General features: G+C 41.6%; 1 protein-coding gene and 1 pseudogene across 1 annotated transcript in view; both read left to right on the top strand.

The window, feature by feature from the left end:
* The first annotated feature begins 5,959 nt into the window (after positions 1-5,959).
* RNF111 (ring finger protein 111) overlaps positions 5,960-13,227 on the top strand; it is a 108,410-nt gene continuing 101,142 nt past the window's right edge. The window contains exon 1 of the mRNA XM_014593416.2: positions 5,960-6,225. The gene's annotated coding sequence lies outside the window, so the exon portion shown is untranslated. The remainder of the gene's footprint in view (positions 6,226-13,227) is intronic.
* LOC102480056 (60S ribosomal protein L10-like) overlaps positions 6,503-13,227 on the top strand; it is a 31,514-nt pseudogene continuing 24,789 nt past the window's right edge.

Below are 13,227 nucleotides of genomic sequence, written 5' to 3'. Positions count from 1 at the left end.
GTGAGAGAAAAAGAGGGAAAATGAAAAAGCAAGCCACCAGGTCCAGCACTCAAACCATGGTCAGCCATGTGGGAGTCCAGTGTCCCTAACCACCATGCCACCTGCTGTCCACTCTCCCCCCCCCTCCGCCAAAATTTCTTGTATTGAAAATAGCAGGTGTTGGGGCTGGCAGGTGGCATGATGGTTTAGAGCACTGGACTCCCTCCCACATGGCTGACTGTGGTTCGAGTCCTGGACCTGGTGGCTTGCTTTCTTACTTTCTTTCTCTCTCTCTTCCCCACTCCCCGACCCTGCTCAAATTAAAAGCTCCACTCTCCCCCCCCCTCCGCCAAAATTTCTTGTATTGAAAATAGCAGGTGTTGGGGCTGGCAGGTGGCATGATGGTTTAGAGCACTGGACTCCCTCCCACATGGCTGACTGTGGTTCGAGTCCTGGACCTGGTGGCTTGCTTTCTTACTTTCTTTCTCTCTCTCTTCCCCACTCCCCGACCCTGCTCAAATTAAAAGCAAGAAAGGAAGAAGGAAGGAAGGAAGGAAGGAAAGAAAGAAAGAAAGAAAGAAAGAAAGAAAGAAAGAAAGAAAGAAAGAAAAATAAAAGTTAAACTAATTCTTAAAAAGTAAGAAAATAGCAGGTGCTTTCACATCATACCCATCTTTTTTAGAAAATGGATCAACTACCTTCTTCTTCGCTCCCATTTTGCTGCCTTTCCTGAGGCACTTATTCTTGCCAGCCTCCATGGTTCTGCTCAGAGAGCCAAAAGGGCATCCCTGGTCTTTACTCACTAGCATTCAATAGCATCTCCCCGTTGTGACAACCAAAAATAACTCCAGATTTTGTCAAATAACATGTAGGGGTCAAAACCTCCCCTCCTTGAGAACTGAGAACGTCTGTTGTAAACTAGGGAAGATAATGACTGAGACTGTATTTGTTTAAAGATCTCCTTTTGATAAATTAACAGACATCTCATGCCCTCAAGTTGTTTCTTTCGCTTTTGCTCTGAGCCCTCTATCTGTTTCTGGAATTTCTTTTCATTTCTCAAGTCCTTTTTTTCCCCCCAAAGAATCATTTATTTAATTATATTTATTTATTTAATTAATTATTTATTTATTTATTCAATTTGACCAGAGAGAGAAAGAGAAAGTGAGAAAGCAAGCCACCAGGTCAGGACTTGAACCATGGTCAGCCATGTTGGAGTCCAGTGCCTTACCTTCCATGCCACCTGCTGGCCCCATTCCTCAACTCTTAAAATATCAGGCTTCTCCAGGTAGACAGCTATCTCCTCTCACTAATTGTCTGGGTGACCTCGCCAGAATTACTGCTGTAGATTTCACATATAAGTTTATGTCCAAACCTCTATCTTTAGTTCAGAACTCTCTCCTGAGCTTCAGACTCTTGTATCCAAGAGCCAAGTACAACAGCTCATGGGAATCCCCACTTCTGGTAAATGGTAGACACTTAAAAGTCAATTTATCTGGAAAAGACAATTCCTACCTCAACCTCAAGTCCCAGTTCCAAAAAGTTGAGTTTTGTAAAGTTTGTGTCTATTTCTCGAATAGGACCACCACTCAATTACTTACCTAAGGCTGTAAATCTAGATGTCTCTGAGAGTCTTCTCCTTCACTCTCTGTATCTAATTAGTCATTCATTCTCCTTATATCTTGTTTCTGTTCTGTCTTTCTGCCGTCATTTTTCACTTGCCATCCCTATTGGTCTCCCCTCCTCTACTCTTGCCCTTCTCCAAACCTTCTTTGTTTATTTAATTATGTCTCTAGTAATCAGATCTGAGTGTTATCACTCTGACTCATTTCCTTTAATGGCTTTCAATAGTTTCAAGTATAAGATAATTCATAACTCCTGGTCCAATCAGTGGTATGGTTGTTAAGGCAGCTGGATCCCACTTGGCCCACAGCCCAGTTTGAGTCCCAGACCTGGTGCCTTGGTAAAACACGCCTAGCACATGTGTGTGCATGCCCAAAATCCTGAGAGGAGAATGGAAGAAAAGGGATTGTAGGTGGCCATCCCTGCCTGGAGGGTATACTTTCTCACTTTCCTTCTTTCTCCCTCACTGCCTGTCTTTCTACAGGAAGAACATCCACCCTGTAGCAAAATTAATTTAAGAAAAAATCACACTCCTTATCTCAGTAAAAAAGTCCTCACTAATTTATTTCTGAACCTCATTAATTTATTTCTTTTCTTTTTCTTTTTTTTTTTTTTTTTTGGAGAGATTTTCACTGTAGGGCGTGTGCGCTCGCCAGACAGACAGAGACATAGAGACAGAAAGCGAGAAATCACCCCCCAGGGGGGATGGTCACGCCGCAATCCCCTCTCCTCCATTCTCCTCTCGGGATCTTGGGCACGCACGCACACGCGCCCGGCGTGAGTTTTAAGCCACCGGGTCCGGGACACGAACCGCGGTCGACTACGTGGGAGTCCAGCGACATAGCCATTACGCTAACTGCTGGTTCCGTTTATTTCTACATACTGTACTTTTCCCCCTCCGCTCTTTATTTCCTGGCATGGCACATTCAGGAGATCCTAGATAATGTGTTCGTGCTGTTCCAGGTATAGGATTCTGCATCTTAGCATGTGCTGAGTTTTCTGCTTGTAATGCTCTATTTGCTTTATTGAACTGTCTTCTCTTACATTGCAATATGTAGTTTAAACATCACCTCCTTTAGGCTTGACTACAGTGTTCTATCTTTGTGTTCTCAGGGCACTTTTTTTTTTTTTTGGAGAGGTTTTTGCTGTAGGGTGCATGCACTCACCAGAAAGACAGAGAGAGAGAGAGAGAGAGAGAGAGAGAGAGAGAGAGAAAGAGAGAAATCACCCCCCAGGGGGATAGCCATGTTGCAGTCCCTTCTCCATTCTCCTTTTGGGATCTTGGACACGCATGCACACACACCTACCGTGAGTTTAAGCCACCAGGTCTGGGAATCAAACCATAGTTGACTACATGCGACTTCAGCAACATAGCCATTACGCCAACTGCTGGTCCCTCTCAGGGAACTATTATACAATCTTAGTTCTTATATATTATAGTATAAAAACTTATTTTCTAGGTGCTCTAAAACACTGCAGTTAGGCCAGTGACCATGTACTTAGCACACAGTGCCCAGTCCAATAGCTAGCATGTATTAAGTACTTGATGAATGTTTACTTATTTAAAATATGATTATTTTATTTAACAGTATTTATTTATTTATTTTAATTTGACCAGAGACAGAGAGAGAGAGAGAGAGAGAGAAAGAGAGAGAGAGAAAGAAAGTGAGGAATCAAGCTGACAGATCAGGGACTCAGACTGCAGTCAGCCACGTGGGAATCCAGTGGCCTTAATCACCATGCCACCTGCCGGCCCCACTTGATGAATGTCTATTAAACAAATGAACACTTACTGGGCAGAAAGGGAGAGGAGGGGGTTTATCTGTAATATTTGAAATATTTCAGAGGCAGAATTGGACTGCTGTTGATTAGAGGTAGGGAGTGAGGAAGACAGTCAGAGATTACCATTAACTTTCTAGATTGGATAATTTGATGCCATTGACTGAGAAAGAAAGACTGAGATGGATAGGGTGTAAATATAATACACTTACATCTAGTTATTTATTTTGGACATGCTGTACTAGAGATGCCCATGTCTAATAGAAATATGACTTACAAATATAATTTTAAAATTTCAGAAGTCGTGTAAAAAATAAAGAGAAACAAATGAGGATTTTTTAAAATAATTAATGCCTTATATTTGTTTTATTTATTTATTTTCATGCAACTGGGTCCAATATTTGAACCACACAGTCAGTCATTTGAGATCTAGTACCTTAATCACCACACCACCTGTTGGCCCCACAAGTGAAATTAATTTTAATTATATATTTTATTTATTCCAGTGTTTCTGAATTGCACTATTAACATTTTGTATCATAGAATTCTTTTTTGTGGAGGACTGTCTTGTGCATGTAGGTTTATCAGCATCCTTGGCCTCTTTCCATGTCAGTCACAAGACCCTTCTCCCTGAGTTGTGACAACCAGAAATGTCTCTGGATGATGGTTGCTAAAGGCCTGGGTGTGGGGTGGGATAGGGTAGAATAAAAAGCATTCCTACTTAAGAACTATTGGTTTTTGAGAGTTTTTTTCTTTTTTCTTTTTGCTATTGGGTGTGTGCACTTGCTGGAGAGAGAGAGAGACAGAAAGCAAAAAATCTCCCTCTGGGGGGATGTCCACGCCACAATCCCTTCTCCTCCATTCTCCTCTCAGGATCTTGGACACACACACACACACACACACACACACGCATGCGTGCGCACACGCCTGGAATGTGTTTCAAGCAGCTGGGTCTGGGATTCAAACCACTGTTGACCATGTTGGAGTCCAGTGCCTTAATCACTATACCACCTGCTGGCCCCAGAGAACCATTGTTTTAACCAAGTAAATTCAAAAATGTTATTTAAACATATAATCAATATTAAAAAGTACTGAGATTTTAACCCTTTTTTTGTTATTGTACCTCTGAAATTGGATGTGTATTTTTCACTAAAAGCACTTCTCAATTCATTGTAGCCACATTTCAAGAAATCAACAGCCACATGTGGCTAGTGTCTGCCGTATTGATGAGCACAGGTCAAGAGCTTTAGAAGGAAAGTTAAGGCAGGAAATACAGGTTGGAGAAGTCATGAAGCACTAGCAGCAAAGATCACAAGAGTAGATAAGGTAATCCAGAGGAATTCTATATTTAGTATGAGAAAATAGAGGGATTGAGGAAAATCTTAGCCCAATGCTGTTTCAGTTTCCCCACAGAATTTGTCACCCTTTTCTGTTTATTATTATAATTTTAAATTATTTTCTTCACTGAAAATGTTAGTATTCACTGACAAAAGGAAGTATTGAGAAAGATAAGTTGATGCAAAAGAAGGGAATTAATGTTTATTGAACGCTTAACTGGTATTGTTTAAAGCATTGTATTTGTAAAATGTCTCATTTATTCTCACTAGAATCTTTTGAGGTAAATAATGTTATCCCAATTCATAGTGGAGAAAATTGAGACTTACAAAGATGTAATAAATTAGCTGGTAAGTGGCATTTCTGGACTTCTCAAAGGAAGTCTGATTGACTCCAAAGTCCATGCTCTCTCTCTATATATATCCTCCTAATGTACATAATGAAGCACTTGCTATCTAATGATTTTTATAAAATAAATACAGTTATATGTATAGCCAGAGTTCCTAGGATAACTGTTATGACGCTTGATTTGATGCTGGAAGCAAACTCATCTTTTTAAAAGAGATAATTATTTATTTTATTTTATTTATTCATTCATTTATTTTAATTTGACGAGAGAGAGAAAGAGAGAGAGAGAGAAAGAGAGATAGAGAGAGAGAGAAACCCGCCCAGGTCCAGGACTCGAACCTTGGTGACCATGTGAGTGTGTCCAGCGCCTTAACCACCACGCTACTTGCTAGCCCTTAGCAAATTCATCTTAACAGTCACGTGCTGCGATCTTTATGTCATTGGCATGTATGACTTGGGTATCATTTGTTATGAAAGACACTAAACCATGATATTTCTAAGGGCCCCGTAATTGGAGTCAGTAATTCTGCAGTTAGTTGCAACTTTTGATTATAAAAAAATTGAGCAAGATATAGTCAAAATTTGCTTAAATTTTGCACACTTGAGTGTCAAGGAAATTAATGATGAGCTTTCTGACACCGTGCGATTTCGCCTACAGACCCATAAAGCGAGTACAAAGGGGTGGGCCGGAGCAGAGGGGGCGGGACAGTGGGAGCCAAGAATCTGAGCACGCGCAGAAAGAAACAGATGTTAATAGAGGCGTGAAGGCTACTGCGCCGTCGCTTTCCGGACTGTCGTAAAGGCCCGTGAGTGTCGTGCTCGCTCGGTAGGGGAGGGATTGGTTAGGCGGCGGCGGCGGCGGGCGGGGGGGCGGCGGGGGGGGGGGGGGGCGCTAGGAACGGCCGCAGCTTTAGAGAAAGTGTTCTTGTGGGACCAAATCAGCCATTCTGAACCCAAGCCGGCCGGGCCGAGTCCAGTCGCTGCCGAACCTACAATTTTGGTGGCCGTGACAGACGCTGCTCTTGACTCCAGGGGCCTGTTAGGCCGAGAATCTGAGGCGTAGGTCGCTGGCTCTCGGCGCATCCTCTTCCCTCCCTAAATCTCCTGTCTGTCTTCCTGGGTCAGTGATTCCCGGACCCTGGGAGAGGGTGGCTGATGATTAAGGTGAGGGGAGCCGGGGGGAGGGGATCGCCTGGGAGCCGCGCGTGCGCGCAACGGGGGAGGGGCCGGCCTGGAGCGGAGAAAGAGGAAGGGCTGCGGCCGCGGAAGGCTGGGGTCGGCGGCCGGCCGGTCGTCGCCGGGCCGCGGGGCTGGGCGGGGCTCGGTGGGTGTAATTGTGTTTGGGCGCAGCGTTCGCCCACCGGCACGCCCACGCCCTCGTGTGACGGAGTGTGGGTGAGGGGATTTCTTGCCCTTTTTCGACTCTCCTCAGAGTTCTAGCATGGGGGCTGAGGACCGAGGCGTGGGAGCGCGATTTGACAATGGAATGATGAAGGTAACCGGGGCTCGGGGAGCTGGAGGGCGCTAAGTCAGCCCTGACGGTTAGGGAGTCGCCCCCTCTGCGATCCAGGAAACGTAGTCCGCGGAACAGCAGACATACAAAAGCGTCAGATTTTGTGTGGAGTTGGCTTTTTGGTCATTTAGTAAGACGCTTGATGTTTTTATTATCCTTAGGTAATTTGTCAAAGTCACTGGCAGTGCGCTAGTGGAAGAATCTATTTTGTAATGCAGATAGAGGTTTGTTGTAATAGTTCTTAAATGGGTTAGTGCATCTTTACAGGTATTTCTTAACGCAGCTGGAAGTTTTAATGTTTAAAAAAATACCAGGAAGTCTAGAGTATCCATTTAATTTCATATTTGTAGTGTGGGGGTTGACTGTTGTATTGTTGTAAGATTTCCTGTTTTTCGGATTTATATGCAGTATGACTTTAGAACTCTTCTGAGTGGTTAAGATGCCAGCAAACATAGACTTAGTTTTATAGACGTTCTTATAGCTTTTGAACACGACGTAATACAAAGTTTATGTCATTGGGTATTTTATCTTTGGTATTGTTTTATTTTAGGGACCACTTCAGCCAAAAAGAGCAGACTGAGAAAAAGATAAGCTAAGGTTCCATTTCCTTCTTCAGTTTTTTTTTTTTTCTTTTTTGTATCTGTGTTTCATTGCTTGCAAATGGTATAATAGAAGTGATTTTGAGGTCATGCAGAAGTTCTTTAATACTGGTCTTATTTGGTCTTCATAGGATGAAAGGCTGCCTTTTGATAGTTTTTTAAAAAATTTTTTTCTTATGAAAATTTTCATGTCAGTATAAACCTTGTTTTTCATACTAATCAGTAGTCTTTGGTTATATTTGTGAGTCAAAACAGGATAAGAAAGAAGCCCTTTTACTTTGAAAACAATCTTAAAATGGTATTTTCAAAAAAGCTTGGAATTATTTTACTTTTAATTATTTATTGGTCATTCTCCATTTAACCTTGGGCAAATGATTATCATTTCTGTCTTGTCATTCATTTGCTACCTAAAATTCACAGTGATATTGTTCTAAGAATCGGAGAGGGTATTGATGGAGTGGCCTGAACAATGTCATAGGAAAAATTAGGAAAAGTCTCTATTAAGGAAGGGTGTTATATCTTATGTGTGTGTATACTTCTGTCACTTTTCCTTTTGCTTTACATCTGCTGGTCACTCATTTATTCTTTTTTTTGTTGTTTGCTTGCTTTTAGGTTTTTGCCATAGGGTGTGTGTATTCACCATAGACAGAGAGGACAACAATGAGAAGTCACCCCCTGCCCCAGGGGGATGCCCGTGTTGCAGTCCTCTCTCTTCTACACTCTTCTTGGGATTCTGGGCATACATGCAAATGCTTCCAGCATAATTTTCAAGCTTTTGGATCTAGGACTTGAACCACAGTCAGCCATGTGGGAGTCTAGTGCCTTAAACACCATGCTACTTGCTGGTCCCTCATTTATTAATTCTTTCATTAAAAATAGGATTGGTATTTGAAGACAGGTGTAATCAGAATAATTTTATTTTGTTGAAGAAAGTATTACAGTGGAGGTTATGCCTTAATAAATTTCACTTTGGTAGTCCATTTCTGCAGCTAATTGAGAGATAACTATGTTGACATTTAAAATAAAGTTATATAGGGACCCAGCAGGTGGCTTAGTGATTTTAAGGTACTGGACTCTCATGTATTTGACTGCGGTTCAAGTCCTGAGCCCAGCAGCTTGAAACTCACACTGTGTGTGTGCCCAAAATCCTGAGAGGAGAATGGGAGAAGGGAATGTGCTGTGCCTACCCCCCGGGGAGAGGGGGGTGATTCTTTTTTGCTCTCTCCAATGAGCACATGCACTGTATCATAAAAATCTCTCAAAAAAATCCACACATTTTTATAAGCAAAGGAATAGTTATTTAGTAGATACCCAGAAATAATTTAGCCTTAAAAAATAAAACATAAAGCATATTCAATCAAGTTATTTCTTCATTGCTAATAAACAGGATTCTTGGACCTACAGGTGGTGTGGTGGTAGTCAAGGCACCGAATTCCCACATGGCTGACTACCCTTTGAGTCTCAAACTGGATGGGTTGAAAATCATTCTGGGGCACGTGTGCGTGCATGCCCACAATCTCAAGAGAAGAATGGAGATAAAGGGATTGCAGCCTTGCCATCACCCCAGGAGCAATTTCTCACTTTCCCTCTCTCTGAATCTGTCTCTCTCCTGCAAGATTGGATGGCAAAACAAACAAACAAATAAACTAAAGAAAAAAATTAAAAAAGAAAAAAAGAGAAGTTTCTGGGCCCAGCTGGTGGCTTGGTGATGGAGATGGCTGGATCCCAAGGGTCTAACTGTATGGTTTGAGTCATGGACCCTGCAGCTTCAAAACACACTCCAGGCACTTTGTGCATGGTGCTTAAAATCTTTAGAGGAGAATGGAAGAGAAAGAATGGTGGGCATGGCTATCTCCCCTGGGGGTGATTTCTCACATGCCCTAAAGCAAAAAAAAAAATAAAATAGGGGGGTGGTTTCTTGTATGATGCTTTACTTAAGGCATAATTATATGCTCCTTTATTTTCACTTTAAAAAAAAATCCCTGTGGCCTAATACGTCAATTAAAAAAAAAAGATTTTAAAAATGTGTAGGATAGGGACCAGTAGTTGGTGGCGTAATGGTTATATCACTGGAATCCCTGGAATTCCCACATAGTTGGTTTGAGTCTGGACCTGGTGGCTTAAAACTCTATACCGGGTGAACGAGTGTGCGTGCCCCAAAATCCAGAGAGGAGAATGGAGGAGAAGCGATTGTGATGTGGCCATCTCCCCCCTCCCCAGGGGAGGTGATTTCTTGCTTTCTGTCTGACTCACTCTCTTTCTCTCTGGTGAGGACACATGTCCTATAGCAAAATTCTCTCTCAAAAAAAAAAAAAAAAAATTCTGTAAGATAGGTCAATATGGTTTTCACAAATTCAGTAGTTTATATTTTTTAGTTAGGTAATTCAGGTATTCATTGTATTCATCGTAAGAAATCCCCAGAAAGAAATGCTATATTGAGAATATGAATTCCTTTATGATACATGCACATGTATAAAGCCTGTAACAAAGCCATGTTTGTTGTTTCAGGTAATATTGCTGTCCCATTACATATTACTCAAGCTTTAATAGCTTTCAGATGGTGCTAAAAATGAAGCTTTTTGATTATTGCTGATAATATTTGTTAAATCAACCTGAATTATTTGTTTTTCTTTCAGAAACCTGTAATTATTTTTTCCGTAAAAGTCCAAAATTACATTTGAGTGTTTTATTGTTCTGTTCTTTCTTATGTCACACAGATTCTTGTTAACAGCTGACCCAGGTTTTTATAGGTACTTCATTTATACCCTCACTTGAGGAATAAACTGCAGATTTATAAAAACAAATGCTTGTGGACCTAGTGGGTGATGTGTTGGTTAATGCACTGGACTCCTGATTGGTTCAAGTCCCAGACCTAGCAGCTTGTTTTTTTGCCTTCTTTTCTCTCTCTCTGGTGAGCACATATGACTTAAAGCTATTTAAAAAAATAATAATAATAAATTTTTTTAAAAAAGCTTACATTTTAAATAGAGGTATTAGATTATTGTTTAGTCACTCAATAAATAAATATTTAATGTTCCAGGTTGTAGGTATTGTCATTGGCCCTCAGTGAAAACCTCACTCTGCCTTCATGGAGCAGATATTCTGTTAGGTGGAAACATAATAGAGTAATTTCAGGTAGTGGTATCACCGAGAATGAATAGGGACTCTGCTATGAATTGTATAGTTAGGGAGCATAACCACTTCATAGGAGCAGTAATTTATTATTTTTTAAGAGAGGTTTCTGCTATAGAGCACAACGTCCTCGAGAGACAGAAAGCGAGAAATCACTCCCCAGGGGGATAGCCATGGCATAATCCCTCCTCCACTTTTTCCTTGGGATTTTGGGCATGCATGCACAAGCGCCCAGCATGAGTTTTAAGCTACCATGTGCAGGACTTGAACTGTGGCTGACTACGTGGGAGTCCAGCAATGTAACCGTTACTCTCTCCATCTGCTAGTCCCAATAGAGGTAGTAATTTATTTTTTAAAAGAATTACTTAATTTCGTTTGTTTGTTTTTTGTTTATTTGTTTGTTTATTTTAATCTGACCAGAGAGGGACAGAGTGAGCGAGAGAGAGGCAAGAGAGAAACAGAAAGTGAGAAAACAAGCTGCCAGGTCCGGAACTTGAACCATGGTCAGCCATGTGGTAGTCTAGTGCCCTTAACCACCATGCCACCTGCCGGTACAGAGGTAATAATTTGATTTGTAATCTCAGTGACTAGAAAGAATTCCCCATAGTGACAGCTGAGAGAGTACCACAGGCGGGAGAATGGCAAATGTATTAGATTGGTGTAGAGTCTTTAAAATCTAAGTGTGAATCAGCCTTTTTGTAATTGTAAATATATTTTAATTTGACCAGAGGGGGGACAGAGTGAGAGAGAAAGAAAAAAGTGAGAAAGCAGCCGCCAGATCTGGGACTCTTAACTGCAGTTGGCCATGCCACGTGCTGGCCCCTGACTCTAATCCTTATTCTAATTTTGATTCTAGAAAGTCATTTTTGAAACACTTGGTGGAAATCTGAATGTGAATGAGTATTAGGCAATATCAAGAAATTACTGTAATTTTGTTAAGGATGATAATGGCATTGTCTTTATGTAAGAAAATGCTCATGTATTTTGGAAATGGTAACTGAGGAATGAGGGAGAAAAGGGGTATGGGTGTCTGGTATTTGTTTAAAAAAACTTTAATGCAAAAAATTAGTGGAGAGAGGAATGACATAGATGAAGCAAGTGTGGCACGGTCTTGCTAATTGTTGAGTTTGAGTGATGGATACTACTAATTATCCTCTACTTTTTGTGAAGCTTACAAATCTTCATATTTTAAAATGATTATTATTTCAACTTTGCTTTAGGGCTCGTGTTGTTACTGAGAGAAACACAGAGAAAGAGAGTGAGTAAACATCTCTCAGGAGGGATGGCTGTGCCACAGTCTCTTCTTGTTCGTTCTCTTAGGAATTTGGGGCATGTGTGCTGCCAGGTCCGAGATTTGAACTGTGTAGTTGGTCACATGGTATTCAGCTGTCTTAACCACTGACTGGCCCAGCCTTTTCTTTTACTTGTTCCTCCCTACATGAGTGATATGTTGGGGGAAAGAGAGATAAAAATGAAGAGATACAATCTTGAACAGAATCTTAAAATTATTTTAGTCATTATCATTATTATTTCACATGAGCTCACCAGAGAGAGAGGGAAAGTGAGAAAGCAAGCCTCCAGGTCTGGGACTCGAACTGTTGTTAACCATGTGGGAGTCTAGCATCTCAACCATCATTGTGCCTGCTGACCTCTTGAGCAGAATCTTTTTTTTTTTTTTTGGAGAGGTTTTTGCTAACGGACACGTGTGCTCACCAGGAAGAGACAGAGACAGAAAGCGAGAAATCACCCCCAGGGGGGATGGCCATGCTGCAATCCCCTCTCCTCCATTCTCCTCGGGATCTTAGGCACGCACACACATGCACCTGGTATGAGTTTAAGCCACCAGGTCTGGGACTCAAACTGTGGTCGACTACATGCAACATAGCCATTACGCTAACTGTTGGTCCCTTGAACAGAATCTTGATGTCATGATTCATTCCCTAGCTTTAGCCAGCCCTGGATCATGAGCACACATGCTCAGTGTACTAAGGGAGGCCTCTGGTCATGAATCTAGAACCTTTTCACATGAGTCAGTTTTGTACAGTGTTGTATTTTACTGAAGTGTCATCATCTATCCCTAATTGTTTCTATTTTTCTTTCTTTTTTTTTTTTGTCATATGACATGTGTGCTAGCAGAAGAGAGAGAGAAACAAAAAGGGAGAAAGTGAGAAGTCGCCCCCAGGGGGGAGAGATGGTTACTCACAATCCCTTCTCTGTTCTCTTGGGATTTTGGGTATGTGTGCATACACACCTGTGTAATTTTCAAATTGCCTGGTTCAGGACTTGAACTGTGATTGGCCATGTGGGAGTCCAGCGCCTTAATGTACCTTTTGGCTCCCTCAGTTGTTGCTTTTTCACTTAAATTTAATGGCTAGCGGGCACATTTGCTTGTCAGAGAGAGATAGAGGGGAGAAAGCATCCCCCAGTGTTGTACAATTATATTGTAATCCTTCCTTTTCCATGTTTCCATCCTGTTGGAATTCTGGGTATGCATGCACATGTGCCCAGCATGATTTTCAAGTCACCAGGTCTGGGACTTGAACTGCTGTCGGCCATGTAGGAGTTCAGAGACGTAACCACCGTGCCATCTGCTGGCCGCCTGAATGAAGTTTTAAAAATTTTAGTATAGGATTTTCATATATGATGGTAATTTAAAACCAAATTATGCTAGGAGGTTACTCATCTATTTGGTAAATTTAATAGCTGTTCTCTTACCTGTGTTTGGATATTTGCTTTATCTATCTTTTACTATGTTTTTTTTTTTTTTTTGGAGAGATTTTCGCTATAGGGCGCGTGCGCTCTCCAGAGAGAGAAATTAGAGACCGAAAGCGAGAAATCACCCCCCAGGGGGGATGGTCACACCGCAATCCCCTCTCCTCCATTCTCCTCTCAGGATCTTGGGCACGCATGCACACGCGCCTG

Source organism: Tupaia chinensis, unplaced genomic scaffold (assembly GCF_000334495.1).
Source record: "Tupaia chinensis unplaced genomic scaffold, TupChi_1.0 Scaffold000063_1, whole genome shotgun sequence".
NCBI lineage: Eukaryota > Metazoa > Chordata > Mammalia > Scandentia > Tupaiidae > Tupaia > Tupaia belangeri.
This window is presented reverse-complemented; position numbering and strand designations above follow the sequence as displayed.